The sequence below is a fragment of the Ovis canadensis genome, chromosome 2, assembly GCF_042477335.2.
Source record: "Ovis canadensis isolate MfBH-ARS-UI-01 breed Bighorn chromosome 2, ARS-UI_OviCan_v2, whole genome shotgun sequence".
Lineage (NCBI taxonomy): Eukaryota > Metazoa > Chordata > Mammalia > Artiodactyla > Bovidae > Ovis > Ovis canadensis.
In genome coordinates, this window is record NC_091246.1 from 227,699,055 (window position 1) to 227,720,621 (window position 21,567).

The following is a 21,567-nucleotide window of genomic DNA, read 5'->3' on the forward strand; positions in this document are numbered from 1 at the left end:
GGAACTCTCTTGCTTTTTTGATGATCCAGTGGATGTTGGCAATTTGATCTCTGGTTCCTCTGCCTTTTCTAAAACCAACTTGAACATCTGGAAGTTTATGGTTCACGTATTGCTGAAGCCTGTCTGGAGAATTTTGAGCATTACTTCACTAGTGTGTGAGATGAGTACAATTGTGCAGTAGTTTGAGGATTCTTTGGCGTTGCCTTTCTTTGGGATTGGAATGAAAACTGACCTTTTCCAGTCCTGTGGCCACTGCTGAGTTTTCCAAATTTGCTGGCATATTGAGTGCAGCACTTTCACAGCATCATCTTTTATGATTTGAAATAGCTCAACTGGATTATTTTCGCATCAGGTAGCCAATAATTGGAACTTCAGCATCAGTCCTTCCAGTGAGTATTCTGGATTGATTTCCTTTAGGATGAACTGGTTGGATCTCCTTGAAGTCCAAGGGACTCTAAAGAGTCTTCTCCAACACCACAATTCATAATCATCAATTCTTTGGTGCTCAGCTTTTTTATGGTCCAACTTTACATCCATACATGACTACTGGGAAAACCATAGCTTTGACTAGATGGACTTTTGTTGACAAAGTAATGTCTCTGCTTTTTACTATGAGGTCTACATTTGTCATAGATTTTCTTCTAGGGAGCAAGCATCTTTTAATTTCATGGCTGCAGTCACCATCTGCAGTGATTTTGGAGCCCCCCCAAAATAAAGTCTGTCACTGTTTCCATTGTTTCCAAGTCTATTTGCCATGGAGTAGCCATCATGGTCAACAAAAGAGTCCGAAATGCAGTACTTGGATGCAATCTCAAAAACGACAGAATGATCTCTGTTCATTTCCAAGGCAAACCATTCAATATCACAGCAATCCAAGTCTATGCCCCAACCAGTAACACTGAAGAAGCTGAAGTTGAACGGTTCTATGAAGACCTACAAGACCGTTTAGAACTAACACCCAAAAAAGATGTCCTTTTCATTATAGGGGACTGGAATGCAAAAGTAGGAAGTCAAGAAACACCTGGAGTAACAGGCAAATTTGGCCTTGGAATATGGAATGAAGCACGGCAAAGACTAATAGAGTTTTGCCAAGAAAATGCACCGGTCATAGCAAACACCTTCTTCCAACAACACAAGAGAAGACTCTACACATGGACATCACCAGATGGTCAACACTGAAATCAGATTGATTATATTCTTTGCAACCGAAGAGGGAGAAACTCTATACAGTCAACAAAAACAAGACCAGGAGCTGACTGTGGCTCAGATCAAGAACTCCTTATTACCAAAATCAGACTGAAATTGAAGAAAGTAGGAAAAACCGCTAGACCATTCATGTATGACCTAAATCAAATCCCTTATGATTATACAGTGGAGTGAGAAACAGATTTAAGGGACTAGATCTGATAGATAGATTGCCAGAAACTATGGACTGAAATTCGTGACATTGTACAGGAGACAGCGATCGAGATTATCCCCATGGAAAAGAAATGCAAAAAAGCAAATTACCTGTTTGAGGAAGCCTTACGAATAGCTGTGAAAAGAAGAGAAATGTAAAGCAAAGGAGAAAAGGAAAGATATAAGCACCTGAATGCAGAGTTCCAAAGAATAACAAGAAGAGATAAGAAAGCCTTCCTCAGTGACCAGGGCAAAGAAATAGAGGAAAACAACAGAATGGGAAAGACTAGAGATCTCTTCAAGAAAATTAGATACCAAGGGAACATTTCATGCAAAGATGGGCTCGATAAAGGACAGAAATGGTATGGACCTAACAGAAGCAGAAGATATTAAGAAGAGGTGGCAAGAATGCACAGAGGGACTGTACAATAAAGATCTTCATGACCAAGATAATCACGATGGTGTGATCAACTCACCTAGAGACAGACATCCTGGAATGTGAAGTCAAGTGGGCCTTAGAAAGCATCACTGTGAACAAAGCTAGTGGAGGTGATGGAATTCCAGTTGAGCTATTTCAAATACTGAAAGATGATGCTGTGAAAGTGCTGCACTCAATATGGTAGCAAATTTGGAAAACTCAGCAGTGGCCACAGGACTGGAAAGGGTCCGTTTTCATTCCAATCCCAAAGAAAGACAATGCCAAAGAATCCTCAAACTACCGCACAATTGTACTCATCTCACACGCTAGTAAATTAATGCTCAAAATTCTCCAGACAGGCTTCAGCTGTACGTGAACTGTGAATTTCCAGATGTTCAAGCTGGTTTTAGAAAAGGCAGAGGAACCAGAGATCAAATTGCCAACATCCACTGGATCATCAAAAAAGCAAGAGAGTTCCAGAAAAACATCTGTTTCTGCTTTATTGACTATGCCAAAGCCTTTGACTGTGTGGATCACAATAAACTGTAGAAAATTCTGAAAGAGATGGGAATACCAGACCACCTGACCTGCCTCTTGAGAACTCTGTATGCAGGTCGGGAAGCAACAGTTAGAACTGGACATGGAACAACAGACTGGTTCCAAATAGGAAAAGGAGTACTTCAAGGCTGTATATTGTCACCCTGCTTATTTAACTTATATGCAGAGTACATCTTGAGAAATGCTGGGCTGGAAGAAGCACAAGCTGGAATCAAGATTGCCGGGTGAAATATCAGTCACCTCAGATATGCAGATGACACCACCCTTATGGCAGAAAGTGAAGAGGAACTAAAAAGCCTCTTGATGAAAATGAAAGTGGAGAGTGAAAAAGTTGGCTTAAAGCTCAACATTCAGAAAACAAAGATCATGGCATCTTGTCCCTTCAGTTCAGGCAAATACATGGGGAAACAGTGTCAGACTTTATTTCTGGGGGCTCCAAAATCACTCTGGATGGTGACTGCAGCCATGATATTAAAAGATGCTTACTCCTTGGAAGAAAAGTTATGACCAACCTAGACAGCATATTGAAAAGCAGAGACATTACTTTGCCGACTAAGGTCCGTCTAGTCAAGGCTATGGTTTTTCCTGTGGTCATGTATGGATGTGAGAGTTGGATTGTGAAGAAAGCTGAGCACTGAAGAATTGATGCTTTTGAACTGTGGTTTTGGAGAAGACTCTTGAGATTCCCTTGGACTGCAAGGAGATCCAACCAGTCCATTCTGAAGGAGATCAACCCTGGGATTCCTTTGGAAGGACTGATACTAAAGCTGAAAGTCCAGTACTCTGACCACCTCATGCAAAGAGTTGACTCATTGGAAAAGACTCTGATGCTGGGAGGGATTAGGGGCAGGAGGAGAAGGGAACAACAGAGGATGAGATGGCTGGATGGCATCACTGACTCGATGGACATGAGTCTGAGTGAACTCCGGGAGTTGATGATGGACAGGGAGGCCTGGCGTGCTGCGATTCATGGGGTCGCAAAGAGTCTGACATGACTGAGCGAGTAAACTGAACTGATGGGAATGGATGCCATGATCTTTGTTGTTTGAATGTTTTGTTTCAGGCCAGCTTTTTCACTCTCTTGTTTCGCTTTCATCAAGAAGCTCTTCAGTTCCTTTTCTCTTTCTGCCATATGGGTGGTGTCATCTGCATATCTGAGGTTATTGATATTTCTCCTGGCAATCTTGATTCCAGCTTGTGCTTTCCTCACTTCAGCCCCTCCGAAATTTTACTGATTAGTTTTCAGCAGCATGGAGTCTTTTATAGGGTCCTCCTGCTGTGCAACTCCTCAGGCAAGCTGTAATCACCCTGCCTGGCCACGATGGGCAGTTTCGGTTCCCTAACACTTTTAGCCCTCTGCATGGACTTCCCTGGTAACAGCTAAGTTTTCATCTGACCCTCCTAGATATCTCTGACCATGGCTTCTGAGGATGTGTCCTTCCCAAGTACCGCCTGAGTGGAATTGTTCACTGATGCGGGTCTGTGTTGAACTTAAGCCTAACCATGTGCCTTCAGAACTGATTTCTGCCGGAAAAGAGTTACTATCTCTGCTACTTTGCCTTTGCTATACTCCATATGATCCATCTTTAACCCCAGGTGGTGCTAATGATAAAGAACCTGCCTGCCAATGCAGGAGACATAAGAGAGTCAGGTTCCATCCCTGAGTCAGGAAGATCCCCTAGAGGAGGGCATGGCAAAAGAATTCCATGCACAGAGAAGCCTTAGCGTGCAGTCCTTAGGGTAGCAATGAGTCGTACATGACTAAAGCACTTAGCACGCATACACATACGATCCATCTCTAATCCGAGATGAGTATTCACTGAATGTGTGGGGTAGTTGGGAGCATGATGCACGACATTTGCCTTCTTGGAAAAATTTCAAAGCCTTAACATCAGCCAGTCCCTCTCATAAAGCAATAATGTAAATATCTTTTTATTACTACCCTATTTCTGCTTTGTGACAGAGGAAGTAAAAATAGAGGAAAAAAAGTTATTTTCTCCTATGTACCATCAAATTATGTTGAAAATAAGTGAGCTCTGAAGGAAATAACTAAAATGTGATGTACTTGGTTAGTAACTGATTCTTTAAATTGATCATGTGGCAGTCAACACAATAACATGGGTGATTGTCTCATCAGTAGAAGGAGAATCACTACAGAAATATCAAAGGGCAAAGAGAGACACAAGATTAACAGCCATAAGCTCTTTTGAGTTTATTAGAGAATGGATTTCTGCAGGGGTTTGGGACAGAATCACTGATTTAGTAAATTATAAAATTACAAAATCAGACTAGTAACATGCTGAGCTATTTACAAGCTAATGTTTATGAATGAAAAGTAGACAACAGGGATGAAAATGAATTTATATTGTTTCTGTACACTATTGTATGATTTCCCAAAGGCTATCTTGACACATGACATGTATTTTCACTAGAGGAATAATTGGGTGTGCTGGTGGCTTTGTCTTATGCCAACTCCTGGTGGCCAGTAAATAGGGGTTTCCTGTCCTACCTAGTACGATTCCAGAGAAGTAAGATCCTTCTTGCGACAACTGAAACAGTAGTGATTTACCCCTTTGGAGTGCATTAATCTCTTTATGTGACCATCTCAAAACGGGCAGTAATTTCTTCCTTGGTTTAGTTAAGAGATTTTTGTTTCTAATACGAGAGCTCGAAGGTTTTATGTGTGTGGTAGTAATGATGAAAAGGGCAGAACACTGAATAAATAAATTGTAATTTTATCCTAATATGAAGTTATTTGGGAAATTGATTCCTAAAACTGACAGTTGAACTGTCAGCCCCAATCATTCAGGAGATGTTTGATGAATTGATCTCATGAAACTGCTGGAGACAATACAAAATCAAAGATGGCTTCGAACTCAAAACAAATGATGGACCCCACAATAAGACAGGACAGAGGAACTAGGTCCTTATTGCGTGATTTTAATAACTTTTTGCTCTTGGGCGAGAGTTTTCTCTCTAAATGAAACTCTGAACTTTACCTGGAAATTGAAGTTGGGTAGGGGAAAGAAAGGGGGTTGGCTGAGGAGATCTTAGGTCGTGTAAAATGACAGCTATTCCCACATGGCTGTCTCCAAGAGGCCGAATCTGATGCTCAGCTGAAACATCTGCAGAAAATATGAAGAAAACACAGCCACATACAACTCAAAAGAGGATCCTTCACATGTGGCTGTTGGAATCGTTAACCAAAGAGTCAAAGCAAGTCATAGGCCAAAAGTTCATTGTAAACATAAGATCACAGAACCAACCCATTGCAATCCATGATTTGTGTCAGTGCTAAATAATCCCCATAAACAATACAAACAGAAACTTATTCTTTCTGGTACTTTAGAACTTACAAAGCACTCTTCCTTACAGGAAACTAAGGCTTTGAATTACTCTCCTCATTTTACACATGTGGTAGCTGAGGCTTCATGAAGCTAAAGCCTTTTGTAAAGTCATACGGAGAGCCCAGGCTTATATGCAAACGTTCTGCTCACAAACCCTAGGTAATCACACTAATTTTTAGAACCCAATTAAACATTGCCATGATATATTACCTTTTAGAAAATTATATCCTAGAGTTATCTTCCAAAGGTTCTATTAGAGGAGATCAAAACTAATTAACTAATCTAAGGACTACTGAATCAGTTGATAAAATAAACCAGCCTTGCCCTCTCCATTTGTCAGTTCTAAACAGAGAGACTGGAATGAATGGGGCTGGGGCTTTAATGTCCATCTGGAAGATATCTTCTTTGCAACATTGCTGTATATCACCATATGGGTCAGAGAACCAGACTCATCATCTATATAAATATTGTTGTTAAATTACTTCTCATTGTGAAGGTTTGAGCTTCATTAGATCTAGAATAGAAAGAACACATTAGCTCTGTGTTTACAGCTAACTACTGTTTTCCATTTTAGATTTAGTGCAATAAATTTAGCAAACGACACTGAAAACAGCCCTTACTTGCTTGAAAGATATAATTGAAATGTATTATAGCATTAAAATATTACAACTGGATACAAACTTTATCTATTAGCAGTTCATTTTCATTAAAAGCTTCCAGTTTGGAGGACCCAGTGGATACCACTTGGAAAGTAGAAACAGTGAAATCATTACGGATGCCAGTGACAGTGTTTTTTTTTCTTTTGTAGTTGCTTGTTTTCGCTTTGTAAAAGAGAATTGTAAAGGGCTGAAGAATTTGAGAAAATTGCAAGTGAATTTGTGAAGTCAGTTTTAAAAGGCTAGGCTCCGCCACTTGTAATATTTATGCTGTGACTGGGCACCACGTTTAATATGCTGGAGGTCTGCTGATTGCACAAGCAATGGACCACTTGCATTTGCAATTAGCCACTCACACCCTTGGTTTTCCTCACAACCCAAGAGGTTGATTATGTGATTGTTGGTATAACAATTAGTACACGTGAAGAGAAAAACTCCCCAGAAGCCTCCTAAGAGTGTTTTTTCATTGAAAGCCTCAAACATGAACTAATTAGGTCAGAAAGCACAGGAGATGGTTCACAACATATACGCTTATTGTGCGATAGAAATTGTCCCCTCCAACCAGTTCTCCATAGGGATGGTTCTCTGCTCTAGCCCAGAGTGGCAGTGGTGGCGATGGTGGGGGTGGTGTAATATGAAGGGAGTTGGAAGCCATCCTATTCTTAGATACATCTTCCTCACTATAAGCTGACACTGAAATTTTTAAAACACCTAGACAAAGGATAACCTAGAGGAGCATACAGAAAATCAACCATATCTCAGAATGACTTTTTCTCTTCCTCCCCCGCTTCCTTCCTTCCTTCTTCCTCCTTCTCCCTTCCTTCCTTCCCTTCAATTACACTCTGCTTCTAGAAGAAGAGCAAATTAGTAAAAAAATAAACAAATAAACCATGAACAGCTTTTCAGTATAAACTCTTAGAAAAGTAGATAAAATATTTTAAAATATTACAAATACATGGTTGAGGTCACAAGAAAGAAAGGGCAGTTTTCATATACTTACCAGCAGTAATAAATTGTTAACTATAGGAACCAATTTAGATGCTTGAGGTTGGTATATTGATGGAAAGTCAGCAGAATTATAAGTAGAATTTGACAAATGCTTTAACACATAAGATTTTAACCCATTTCAAAAATCTAGGATTAATATGTTTAGCAAGTACCATTTAGGAAAAATATATAGAGTTTTCAAGCAGTGCAATTAAAGTTTGATGTAATGGGCAATGGGCAATGCATATGGAACTTGCCATTCTGCATTTAAGAATCTGCATTCTTCAGACCTCGGGGAATCACATCATTCTGACTCTTCCATATCACCTTATGGTGCCTCAGCCACTTCTCTTTGTCTCTAGCCACAAGCCTAATAAAGGAATTAATGAAGGGAGGAAAAAAAATCTGCATTCTTCAGAAGTATATATGGAACTTTAATGAAAAATGACCACATTCTAGGCTATAAATATATAGAAAATAATTTTATAGACTATTTTCTCTGACAACATGAAATAAAAATACAGCTAAAGAGGGGAAAAATCTATCCTCTTTCTTCTATATTTGGAAACAAAAGAAAAACAGTAGAGTTCTAAATTATTTGTGAACAAAAAATAAACTTAGGTGTGAGAAAAAATGAAAACATTGAAAACTGAATGGCAGTGAAAGACTCACTTAAAAGCTGGAGGGAGGCAGCTAAAGCAGCATTCAGAGGTAAATGTACAGCATTAAATGCCCTTATTAGAGGAGAAGAAAGACAAAAAAACTAATGATCCGATTCCAAATAAAAGAGTTAGAAGAAAAACAAAGCAAGAATAAGTACAATAGAATGAAGTGAGCTTAATGTAAGAATAAGAAATAATGCATCAGAGCAAAGTTATGTAAAAGAACGGCAATAGAACCAAAAGTTGGTCCTGTGAATGATGAATAATAGATAGGAATAACAGTAAATGAAACTAATGAGAAATATAGCATACATATTATATTAACAAATAATATTAACAATAAATATAAATACATAATTAGAGATTAAAGAAATCATAAGAAAATAATATAGAATGACTTTAGGATTAGAAAATATAGACCAAATGGAGAATTCCTTAGGAGAATAAATTTTCCATAATTAACTAAAGAAAAAAACAGGAAGCTTAAATAAATCTGTAAGTATTAAAAATATCAAACTGGTACTAAAACTTCTAGGCCCCAATTTCATTGGGTGGATTTAGATGATTTTTTATCAAAATGTCAATAAAAGTAATAATTACATAAACTCTTTCAGAAAACAGAAAAATTTCACAACTAATATAAGAGGCTAGTATTACTAATACTTTATTACAAACCAATCAAAAACAATACAAGAAAAAACATAGACCAAATCTTACTTAAAAATATAAATACAAAAATATGAAATAAAATCTGGTGAATTAAATTCAGCAGTGTATGTCAATAGAGAAGGAAATGGCAACCCACTCCAGTATTAATGCCTAGAGAATCCCATGGACAGAGGGGCCTAGTGGGCTGCTGTCTGTGGGGTCGCACAGAGTTGGACACGACTGAAGCAACTTAGCATTCATGCGTGCATTGGAGAAGGAAATGGTAACCCACTCTGGTATTGTTGCCTGGAGAATCCCAGGGACAGAGGAGCCTGGTGGACTGCTTTTTATGGGGTTGGACAGAGTTGGACACGACTGAAGTGACTTAGCAGCAGCAGCAGCAGCAGTGTATGTCAAAAATTAATCACCATAAAAAGGAAGGTTTTATTCAAGGAATATAAGAAAGTTTTAAACTCAACAAATCTATCATTATAATACAATACGGTAGAAGAAAAAGTTTATGAACATTCTAATGAATTAATAAAAAAAAAGCATTTGATAAAATTCAGCCTATGTTTATTAGTAAATCCTCTTAGTATACCATGAACAGGCATAAAACTTTGTAATTTATAAAACACACCTATGAAAAATTTAGCAAATATCCTTGTTAATAATGAATCTTTGGTTGTAGCCTATTAAAGTCAAGGAAGAAAAGTATGGTTATTATTATTAGTTTTACTCTGCATTGACCAGTAGGTCTTAGGTAGTATGGTAAGATATGAAAAGTAAAACATAAATATCGGAAAGGAATAAACACTTAGTCTTATATTATTGTATAGGAGAAAAAATGATTCTACAAACTACTTGAACTAATAAGAGAGCTTAATGAGGTTGTTGGTAAGATGATCAATACATAAAAAGTGATGGTACTCTATATATGAACAACAAATCAGTAGAAAATGTAAATTAAAAAGAAGATGCCATTTAGAACAGCAACAAGAGCATACAAAAATGTGTGCCTATAAATAAACCTAGCAAAAGATGGAAAATCTTAGGAACCCAAAGTCTTAAAGCTGAAAATAGTAAAAGAAAAATTGAGTGAATAGAAAAAAGTACACCTTGTTTTTTAGAGATAGAATCAATACACTGCTTTGGATGTCTCCCACATTGATCTATAATTACAATGAAACTCCAACCAAATCGATAATACAGTTTCACAAACTCATCATAAAATGTTTCATTGGAAAAACATAGAGCCAAAACAGCCATCAGAATCTTAAGAAGAAAAGTAGGGGAAAACTTGACTTGTTTGACAAAAAACTAACACTAAAGTGTTGATGGTAATGACATAGCAATAGACAAAGAGATTAGAAATAGAAAAAGAAGACTCAAACTTAATTATACATGGGATAAGGTATACAACACAAGCGGCATTACAGATCACTGGAGGAAGGAGAGGCTATTAAAAAAAGTTGCCTCCCATCTAGAAAAAGTAAAGTTAGATCTCTTCCTAACATACAAAAATAAATTCCAGATAGAAACAACACAAAAATGTGAGAAGAAAAACTGTTAAGTGTTTAGAAGGAAATACAGGAAAGTATTTTTATAATATTTTGATAGGGAAGGATATTTTAAGTTTCAGAAAACATGAACCACTGGAAAAAAGATTACATTCTAACCAGTATTTCTAGTAAGTAACAATATACACAGAGACCAAGATACTGGTTTGGTAGTGATGGTGGATGCCTAGGAATCTGTTACTTAATGTTCTGTACACTTCAAATATTTGAAAAGACTCATAGTTAAAAACAGTAAGGACTAAAAGATACTTTAGAAAATGTGGAATAGAGTATAGGGCAGTAGAGGTGGAAATGATAGCTTGTTTTTCAACCCTCTTTCTTCTTTGTTTCCTCCACCCTGAGGAAGTATCATTTATTCTACTTATAAGCACTTGCCTCTAGTCTCTTTCCAGTTCAGTTCAGGACACGATGCTTTAATGATGCTGAGATTATCTGAGGCTGACTATCGACAGAATTACGGCAAAGAGATTCTGCTCCAAGTCCCTGGAGGCATTTTTTCTCTGACATACCAAAAAGTGTTTATTGGGTTTATGACAAAATATTTCTTAGGGGGTAGATGTATACTCATTTCCATAAATTGGCACCCAGTCACAGCAGGCCAATCCATTTATGAATGTTGAAAATGCCCATTCAGTGATAATTCAGCTTGTGAATTTGCACAGATAATTCTCAGAAGGGTTTGTTTGCAATTTATTTGCTGTGATCCTCCTACTTGGCCTCACCCTATGTTGCAATTGCCCCAAGCTGCCAGCCCACACAGCCCCACATGGGTGAGGATGGTACGTGATGAGGATTTCATTCCACCATTTGTTTTTATTACCTGAAGTCCTTTTCCTAGGACATCAGATTTCATAGGGAGGGTTTATTGTTTACACAGGTTGAGCTTGCATTTTACTAGGTTCTTGGGCTCCCTATGCCATGAAAATGCTGAGTTTATGGTAACGTGAAGACTGTGGAAGCCAGTCTGACCGGAGCTGCCCTGTTGACATATGTGCATCCATGGAAGCGTGATGGGGCTGTCAGTCTATTGCTCTATCACCGGGAAGTAGTCCCAAAGTACGAAAACAATGTAACATCAAGGTTAGTTCAGGATATAGTTGGGCAAATACTGGCTTGACAAATGAAATCACATGCAGTTATATGCACTAAAGAGCCAACTAAACTTAACTAAACTATTTGGCTCATGATGATTTTCCAGGAACACTAGATGAGTTCAGTGGCCATTTAAAGTTTATTTTCATAGTTGAATTATGGAGCTTTAGGTAAGTACAGATATTAAAAGAACTCTAAATGCTAATTTCTGAAATTCTAAACTGATGCCATCAACCCGAGGTTTTGATCACTACTGCAACACAGTGATCCATCAACTCTGCCAGGTCTGTATGATGGGCACTGCTGGCACTCTGCCCTGACCACCTATGGTCACTTTAACCCTTCAAGTGCTTCCTTCCCCTGGGTTTGATTTGCCTTAGTTGCAATGGCCCAAACCTGCAGAGAGATGGAACTGTTGGGCCTTTAGGACTTATTCCCACCACACTTCCAGGTGGCCCTTAGTAGATGACAGCTGGGATTTTGACTTTCAGAGGCCAAGTCCCAGCTTCAAATAGGATCACAATGATTCTGAGCAATATCTTACTCTTCAGAATTCCTCCAAGGGATCAGACTTCTTGCTTGTTTGTAGCCTGCATCCCATGCTCTTTCAGTGGCTTCTCCTGAGCAATAGGCAAGAGATTGGGAATATAAAAAGAAAACCCAGTAGCACACTTACTTATACCTGTCCTTAATGGGACACATACATAGGCTTCCCAGGTGGCTCAGGGATAAAGAATACACAGCCATTAAAAAGAATACATTTGAATCAGTTCTAATGAGGTGGATGAAACTGGAGCCTATTATACAGAGTGAAGTAAGCCAGAAAGAAAAACACCAATACAGTATACTGACACATATATATGGAATTTAGAAAGATGGTAATGATGACCCTGTATGCAAGACAGAAAAAGAGACACAGATGTATACAACGGACTTTTGGACTCTGAGGGAGAGGGAGAGGGTGGGATGATTTGGGAGAATGACACTGAAACACGTATACTATCATGTAAGAAACGAATCGCCAGTCTATATTCGATACAGGATACAGGATGCTTGGGGCTGGTGCACGGGGATGATCCAGAGAGGTGATATGGGGTGGGAGGCGGGAGGGGGGTTCAGGATTGGGAACTCATGTACACCTGTGGCGGATTCATGTCAATGTATGGCAAAACCAATACAGTATTGTAAAGCAAAATAAAATAAAAATTAAAATAAAAAAAAAGAATACATCTGCCAATGCAGGAGACTCAGGAGATGTTTGATCTCTGGGTTGGGAAACCCCCCTGGAGGAGGAAATGGCAACCTACTCCAGTATTTTTATCTGAAAATCTCATAGACAGAGGAGTATGGTGAACTGCAGTCCATAGCATTGCAAAGAGTCAGACATGGCTGAGCCACTGAGCACACAGGCAGGACACATACCTGGATGCATTTATCTCAGCCTTGGTCACTAGGGAACCCAGTAGAATACACAGATGGTTTATTAGAGCTTTTCTTAGATGGGGAAGAAAACTGAGGGGCCCCAAACTGTTGAGGTGGCTGAGATTGAATCTATGAGTTGTGGGGAGCCAGATGGGAGACTGAGGATGATCCTCATTAGAGAATCTGAATGTTCAAAGAAAACATTAAGTAGCTTCACAGGTTTGCCTCTGGACAACATTTATCTAAGTCATTGGATGATCACCTCAGTTATTTGGAGTTATTTTGCTGGTGAAGACAATTGTAGAGCTCCTTGCTTGAAACTATGCCCCTCCATGACTCTGCCCTACTTCAGAATGATCTTCATATGTGAGTTTAAATAAATACAAGCTTGCTGTTTCCTCCAGAGACAGACTTTACAATCTCCAGCTTGGTAGGCTACTTGGAAACATGTCTCAGAAATCATCTGGTTTGGGGAAACATCCATGTTTTATAAGGATGTAAATTCTCTTCCAGTTAGGGATCTAGTCATCTGAAGGGCACATAATGGGCTTTGGCCCATTTGAAGATTTCTGTCTTTGTTTATGGATACACATATAGTAAAAGTTAAAAGCATGACTGGAAAGGATAAACACCAAGCCAAGATGGTGGTTACTTCTTGGTGGGAAGGAGGGAGAGGAATGTGGCTGGAGAAAGGTTCACAGAGATTCAGTTTTACATGTATATTTAATTTAATCTGGCTGACAGGAACATAAAGTTTTTTTTAAAAATAATAGAAGTTTCCTCCAAATATTTTATTTCTTTTTAGAAAAATTACCTAGATTAAAATTGATTTACAGTGTTGTATTAGTTTCAGGTATATAGCAAAGTGATTCAGCTATACATATACATATATTCATTCTTTTATGAGATTATTTTCTCATATAAGTTATCACAGAATATTGAGTAAAGTTTCCTGTTCTATATAGTAGGTCCTTGTTGGTTATGTATCCTATATATAGTAATGTGTATATGCTAATCCCATGTTCCTTATGTGTTCCTTCCCTTCTCATATTCCCTTTAGTTACTCTAACTTTGTTTTCTATGTCTGCAGGTCTGTTTCTATTCTGTAAATAAGTTCAGTGATTGCTTTTCTGTTTCTGAATGAGAAAGACTCCAGGTGGAAGGGGTATATCCCCTTTGCCCTTTAGGTACTCTGCCTACCTTTCTCTATCAACAGACCCCCTTGTCCTCTGGCTTCTGGTTGGGTTTATGGGGAACCCACTGACAGAATTTGGCTTTAAAGGAGGAGCATAAGAGTGGGGAATGTGTTTTCTCACTTCCTTCTCTGAGGGCCTCTGGAGACCTAATTCCTGTAGGTCCAACATCTCCATGTCATCCTTCTTGAAGCAGGCAGGGCTCCACAGAAGACACTAAGTATCCAACTAGGTGATTTGAAGAGAGTTTAATAAGGAGCTATTTATAAGTGACCGTAGAGATCTGATAGTATCTGGTTCCAGAAGGCAGAGGTAAGAGAGAGGTTTTGCAACAGAGTAAGAATTCTATTTTCCTCTCCTCTGCTTCTAAGATACATATGTGTTTTTTCAGTGACAAGTAAATTCTTCCTGAGTCAGAGATCGAGGAGAGGGTTTACACTTTCCTCCAGCCTCCAAATTTGTCTTTCTACATGTGCAGCTACTGAGACCTAAATCAGTTATTACTGGGCATCTACAATTGAGAAGGTAGTATGTTAGCCATCTTTGGGATACAGCATAGAAGAAGGATTTATCTCTGCTTTGAGGCCCTTGCTATCTATCTGAATATGTAAGACATACATGCATGAAATCATCTGACTGTAAATGAATCTCAGAAGAAATGTATAACTCATACATATAATATGTATTTTCATATTATATATATATATAAACAGTCATGTATGGATATGAGAGTTGGACCATAAAGAAGGCTGAGAACAGAACTGATACTTTTGAACTGTGGTGTTGGAGAAGACTCTTGAGAGTCCCTCAGACTACAAGGAGATCCAACCAGTCAGTCCTAAAGGACATCAATTCTGAATAGTCATTGATACCGAAGCTGAAACTCCAATACTTTGGACACCTGATGCGAAGAGCCGATTCTTTAGAAAAGACCCTGATGCTGGGAAAGATTGAATGCAGGAGGAGAAGGGGACGACAGAGGACAGGACAGTTGTATGGCCTCACCAAACTGATGGACATGAGTCTGAGCAAGGTCCGGGAGATGGTGACAGACAGGGAGCCTGGCATGCTGCAGTCCACACGGGCAAAGACCTGGACATGACCAAGTGGCTGAACGGCATATATAGAATATCTGATGCTTTCTAGCTACATTGTCTTTGGCCAGGTTGTTTTATTCTTCTGAGCTTTTGTTCACCTGCAAAAGTAGGGTTACTTTTAGGGTCAATATGATTAAAATGATAATTTTGTAAAGTTTATACACTTGCCTAGTGTACACCTCTACTTAGATGGACATCTCTACCAGACAGCTTAACTTTTACATTTAGCATTCTTCAAGTGACTTCCTAATTTGCTCTGCACTTCCAAATATCCACTTCCATGATAGAGTTCCCATTTGAGTTAATGATGACTTTATTATGTCAAAAGCCTCATCTTCCTATTTTCTGTTACATCTCACATTCCAGCCAGTGGAAATTATTCTTGGATTTCCCTTCCAGTATATCTCAAGTCCACTCACTTCTTACCATATCACTATAGTCAGTGTGGTCTAAGCAACCATCATCTCTAGTCTGGATCATTGGAAAGTTTTCTAACTAATCTACGTGTTTCTATCTAAATCCCTTAGCATATGGCATGGTTGTCTCTTTTCCTAGTTTTGTTTAGATGGCTTAGAACTGTTGAAATTTAGATTCCAGAACTTTAACAATAATTTTCTTGTGGCGATCATTTCTTACTGGGAACCCTTTTTGGACCATGTTTCCTAATGTGTGACTTTTATAGTTTTTGGTAAGGAAAACATACACCTTTGCTGGATATCATGAAGAACTCAGAGAGAGTCAGCCAATGAGCTCTAAAAATTTAAAATAACATTGAATGATTATGTTAATCTGGGTAGCTAGATGCTCTATCCCCATTTACTGAAAAATTTGTAAGGAGTGTTTCCCAATAAAATTCAGAAATTTGCTTAATAGTCTCTGGCTTGAGGCATTCTTTTTCCTTCCAAATACAGATGATTTAAAGTTTTCTGTCACTAAAAGATTCTGAACCAAAACTCAGTCATGATATATCAATCAAACAAATCCTGATTCACCTTTGGACTGTGTGCAATGTGTTTGATAAGCATTCGTAGAGGACAATCTTTATTCAAGGTGCACAGATGCACGCAGATCTAATTCGGAGAAGAGTATATTTGACCTTATCCTCGGAAAACTTATGTTTCAGTGGCAGAGACAGAAATGTACTCAACTTACTTTAATATACTGCATATGGATATGATCCATGTGTGTGTAGGTCATATCAGAAGACTAAGCAGCTATTAATGTCCACAGTATGGAAATATAATTAGCAAGATGATTCTCAATCAGAGTTCATTTACACTTTCATTGTGCAACAGAGTCATTTGCCAGTTTAACTAAAATGTTGTGATTTGATAACAGGTGTTGAAACAGAAAACTGTTAATAGAATCTGGGTCCTTGCCATAAAATGTAGAGGTTATGGAAATCCAAACACAGTTTACATTTTCTCCATGACACTAAAACATTTTTGAAGGCAGGAAAATTCTTTCCCTTAAAACAACTAGACATTTGCCTAAAGAAATGACATGAAAGCAAAATCCTTATTCTAAGCTCATCTTCTCTGTGTGGATATGAGCGTGGACAGACATATCTAAGCTCTGACATGTGTATCTCTCTCCTGCAGATTGACATCCCCTTTCCTTTCTTTTTTAAGATATGAGATTGAAAGTGTTAGTCACTCAGTCTTGTCTGACTCTGCAACCCCTTGGACTGTAGCACACAAGGTTCCTCTATCTATGGAGTTCTCCAGGCAAGAATACTGGCATGGGTAGCTATTCCCTTCTCCAGGGGATTTCCCCAACCCAGGGATCGAACTCAGGTCTCCAGCATTGGAGAGTTTCTTTACCATCTGAGCCATCAGAGAAGCCTGTTTTAATATATGCTCTCTCATTAATCCCATGTTTTATTTTTTCTGCTTAAGGAACTTGAGCCCAAGCTAATACCTTCTGTTATACTTGTCCAATTCTCATGTCCCTTCCATAGGTGCATTTCAGACAGCCACATGCTCTTCCCCTTCATCCCATTTCAGTTTAGAATTCCTCAAGTCTTCCCTGGAGCACAAATCTTTCCTAAGGTCAATATGTAGTAAATTTGCCTTTGGGTTTGTTGATCTATTCCCAGCAAACCAGTGATAAATGCTGCTTTAAAACTTGCTTTCAGCTCTAGATAGAGAATGAGTTCAATTAGTTATTTCCAAAGTGAGAGTTGATATTGATGCATGTATAATTTCATGTTATGAGATGATTCATAATAAATCCTGCATCTTTGGAAGCCATTCACAGGAATTATCACTGTTTTCATTAATTTTATGATTTGTTTCTCTCTATCAAAAAGTTCACTGACTGCATATTTAAAAATAACTTGAAAAAAATATAAAGCACAAAATCCAAGAGAAGTATCCATCAAAAAATAATTTTTTATGAATAATATATAAATTCACATCAGAGTTTCTCATAAATGGCAATGGTTTCATGGTAAATTAAAAAGTAGATTTAATAGATGCACAACATTTGGTAATGTTTAAAGAGATGACATGGATTCCCAATACAGTACATCCTGTTGGAGGAGATAATGGATTGGAGCATTTTAACCCTCTCATTACAGATGAGAAGAGTTCTACAGTAGTGACAATAATGTTCACCCAATATCTGACTGCTCCCCTTCATTTCCTAGCCTTTCTTGTAGTTGATGTGGCACCATATGGCCAGTTCTGGACAATGTCCTGTGAATAAACGTGATCCTTGCAGATCTGAGGGATTGAGGGCGGCCATGAGTTTTCAGGACATGGCAATCCTGAATGTCATGTGTTGGCATCACCATAAATAAGATGGGGGGCGGGTATCATCAAATCAGTGCTCTTGTTGACAGCGGCACAATGCCTTCTGCTGACTTCTATTGGATGCAGTGTGAGCAGCCGTTTTAGCTTGAGCTGCTATAACTAATACCACGGACTGGGGGACTTAAACAACAGACATCTATTTCTGATAGTTCCGGAGGCTGGCATGTTTAAGATCAAGATGCCAGCAGATTCAGTGTCTGGTGGAGAATCTATTCTTGGTCTACAGATGATCATCTTCCTGCTATATCCTCACCTAGTTGAAAGAGAGATTGCCTCTCTTGCGTCTCTTCTTGTATGGGCAGTAATTCCATTCATGAGAGCTCCACCCTCATGACACAATTTCCTCCCAAAGACCTCACACCACACTGGGGAATAAGGGGGCTTCAATATAGGCCTTTTGGAGAAACACAAACATTTATAGCAGCAACATATAAACCTTCAGAGTGTGCTGTCACTGAGATTTGGGGTCAGTTTGTTACTAAGCATTACTTGGCCTAATAAAAATACCTTCTGCAGAGAAATAATGCTTCCTGCCTGGACTTTTTCAACACAGTGTGCTGTGCTGGGCAGTGCCTAGTCATTCAGTCATGTCCAACTCTTTGTGACCCCATGGACTGTAGCCCACCAGGCTCTTCTATCCATGGCGATTCACCAGGCAAGAATACTAGAGTGGGTTGCCATGCCCTCCTCCAGGGGATCTTCCCAAGCCAGGGATCGAACCCAGGTCTCCCACACTGTAGTCAGATTCTTTACCACCTGAGCCACCAGGGAAGCCCAAGAATACTAGAGTGGGTAGCCGATCCCATCTCTAGGGGATCTTCCCAACCCAGGAATTGAACCGAAGTCTCCTGCATTGCAGGCAGATTCTTTACCAGCTCAGCTGCCAGGGAAGCCCTTTCAATGTACTATCTGAATTTAATGTGGATATTTGCAACAGAATAAGGGTTGCATGTCCTTTTGTATGGAAAAAGGAGGGAGCCATGACATCTAAACTTACAAATAATGTCATTGCCAAAAAAGCTGCCTACATCTACATGGCGTATCATGATAATGAAATTAATAAGAAAAAGCTTAAAATAAGGAATACAAAGAATATAACATTTTCTGTCTGATTTTTCTTCCTTTCTAAATATACTACACAGATGTAAAGGCACCTGGATGTGCTAGGACTCAAAATTGTGACTGTCTAATGTGGAAATTCAGCATATTAACATGTACAAATGCAATGAGATTCATTTCCCTGCAGCTGTTTCTAATGCACAGTTCATTGTCTATCTCAATTAGAAGCTCATCTTTTGCAATACCATTTCCTTCTCTTTGGTTGATTTGATCAAACATCCTATTGTTTAAGCCAAAAACATAGCTTTACCAAATCAGCCATAGTATTGTTCAAAACTCATCATTCATTGTATTATTCTTCATCAATGCTTGTGATACTAATATCTGCAAAAAAGGAACTGAATCTTAAATGAAGCTTTTAAAATCCACTTGAAGTAGTTTGTGAACAGAGAGTTTCTTTACTTCTTTTTTTTTTTTTAAAGGAAAGTAAAATGATTCAGTCTTGGATGGATCATGACAATACCAAACAGATGCAAATAAATATTAAAGCAATATATTTTAGGGTTGGCTCACAGCCCAAATTCTTTGCCCCAGAAAATTACATAAATGCTCTAGTGTGCATGTGGTTTATATTTAAGGTGTAATGAGCTGTTCAAATAGAGAAGGGCAGGCAACCATATTAAAAATAAACAGCAAATTTTAACAAAGACACATCCACTTAGTTTGCAAATAGTCCTGATGGTTTCAGCATACTGCAACTAGTCCAGCCTACAACATCTTTGGTTGAAACCAATTTCCAGTTTCAGAGTCTTCCAGTTAAATTGTGATCACATTGTCAGATAGAGAACAGTCTGTGATGAGAGGGTAGAAATAAGAGTAAAATAGGGTAGCAGGGGTAGGTGTACTTAAGACTGTCTAACCAAAGCTAGTGGATCAAAAGTCAGCCTCAATCCATACGTGATGTTCATCGTAGTGGTATCTTCCTGACTGGTTGTGGGCACCTCCCTCTGGGTCTTGACACCAATTTCTTACACAGTACTATTTATAAAACCTTAGGGGAAACAATAAGTACACTCTTCTCTGCTTATTTTAGGTTTAAAACACATGCAGGATAGATTTCAAGTGCTTAAAGCACACACACACACACACATACACACACATCCCTCATATTCATCATCTTCTCTATTTATAATGGCAAATCTGCCCTGATATTTGCCTCAATAAGTGGTCTTTGTAACCAGGGAACTAGCCTTGATTCTCAGCCCAAAGAAATGCTGGGATTCTGTCTTTGAAAAGATCAAAAGTGAGATCCATGGTTCCAATAAAACCCTATGTTCTAGTTCATAGTTTATAAACTATAAAATGTTAACTCTCCTTGGAGTCTTCCAAGTTTCAACCGAAGAAATGCCAACCGATCTTGAAATAAAACAGCTAATCTCAGAGTTTTACATTGCTGAGGGTTGACAACTTCATCTCTCTTTTTGCTTGCTAGAGACTAGGAGTTGGAAAGCAGTTATATCACCCACTTGGACTTGCCTTATAAATAAGTAGCCAAAGATATTTTGAGTGGCAGGTTTCCAAGTTTGCAGAAACAAGATGATGAGCCCAAACAAAACAAAACCTAGTTGGAACTAAACACTCTAGGTCATCTAACACCAGTCAGTGCATTAACTAGATTTTCAGATGGTTGATGATGCCAATATTTCTGTCAGTATGATCATTAAGGTAAGCCCTGTTTCCTATAATATCAAAATGACTTCAAATCCCGTCTTTGGTTCTTATGTTTCTTGTAGATTTTTCTTTCTAAAAATCAGATGGTACTTTTCACCTATCCATCGAGTGAAACTTTCCCTAACTATCTGAAACGTCTCTGGTTTCCAAAAACTACAATGAAAAACTTGTAAAAACATTTCAAGAAAAAGATAACATGGAAACATGGGCTAAAGTTTAGTCTGTCACAAAGATGAATTTCACATCTGGAATTTGCTTGGACCCACTTTCTGCAGGCTAGGTCATGGAAGGATTTTGCAGAAAAATCAAGTTGACTATCCCAGGGTAATTTCATGGCATATCTGACTCTCCGATGTCTTGAAAGTGGTTGCATTATCTCAGACAGGAAATTCCACTATTTACCCTCTGACAAGGAGGAATCACAAACTTCTAAGCTTTTTGCATTTTACAAAGAGTTGGAGGCAGTGGGGGCTTTATAAGGCATTTGGCTGAATGAGTTGAGTTGTTAGGCAGATAACTGGAAAAAAAATCTGAAAGAGGTCAGTTTAAAGTAAGGTGGGAAAAATGTAAAAATAAGAATCTCTCTAAAAATTTTACAGTTTTATTGGAAAACATTTGAGAATGGGAGAAAACGACATGGCTATTATTAGGAAGAAGAAAAAATGTTTCATCCTCTGGCTAATCATTAAAATTACCTTGTTGCTTGTTCTGTTAGATGCCTTTTTTTCATTGTTAAAGTAATATATACCTTAAAAATTCCAAAGATATAGAAGTGTATGGAGTCAATGATATAGTTTTTTTTTTTGTCCTCTACTTTTCACTTTTAACCTTTACTTCTTTTCCTCATTTTAATAATGGTCAAAATCAAAGAAAGTACATATCCTGTAAACTTGCTACTCAATG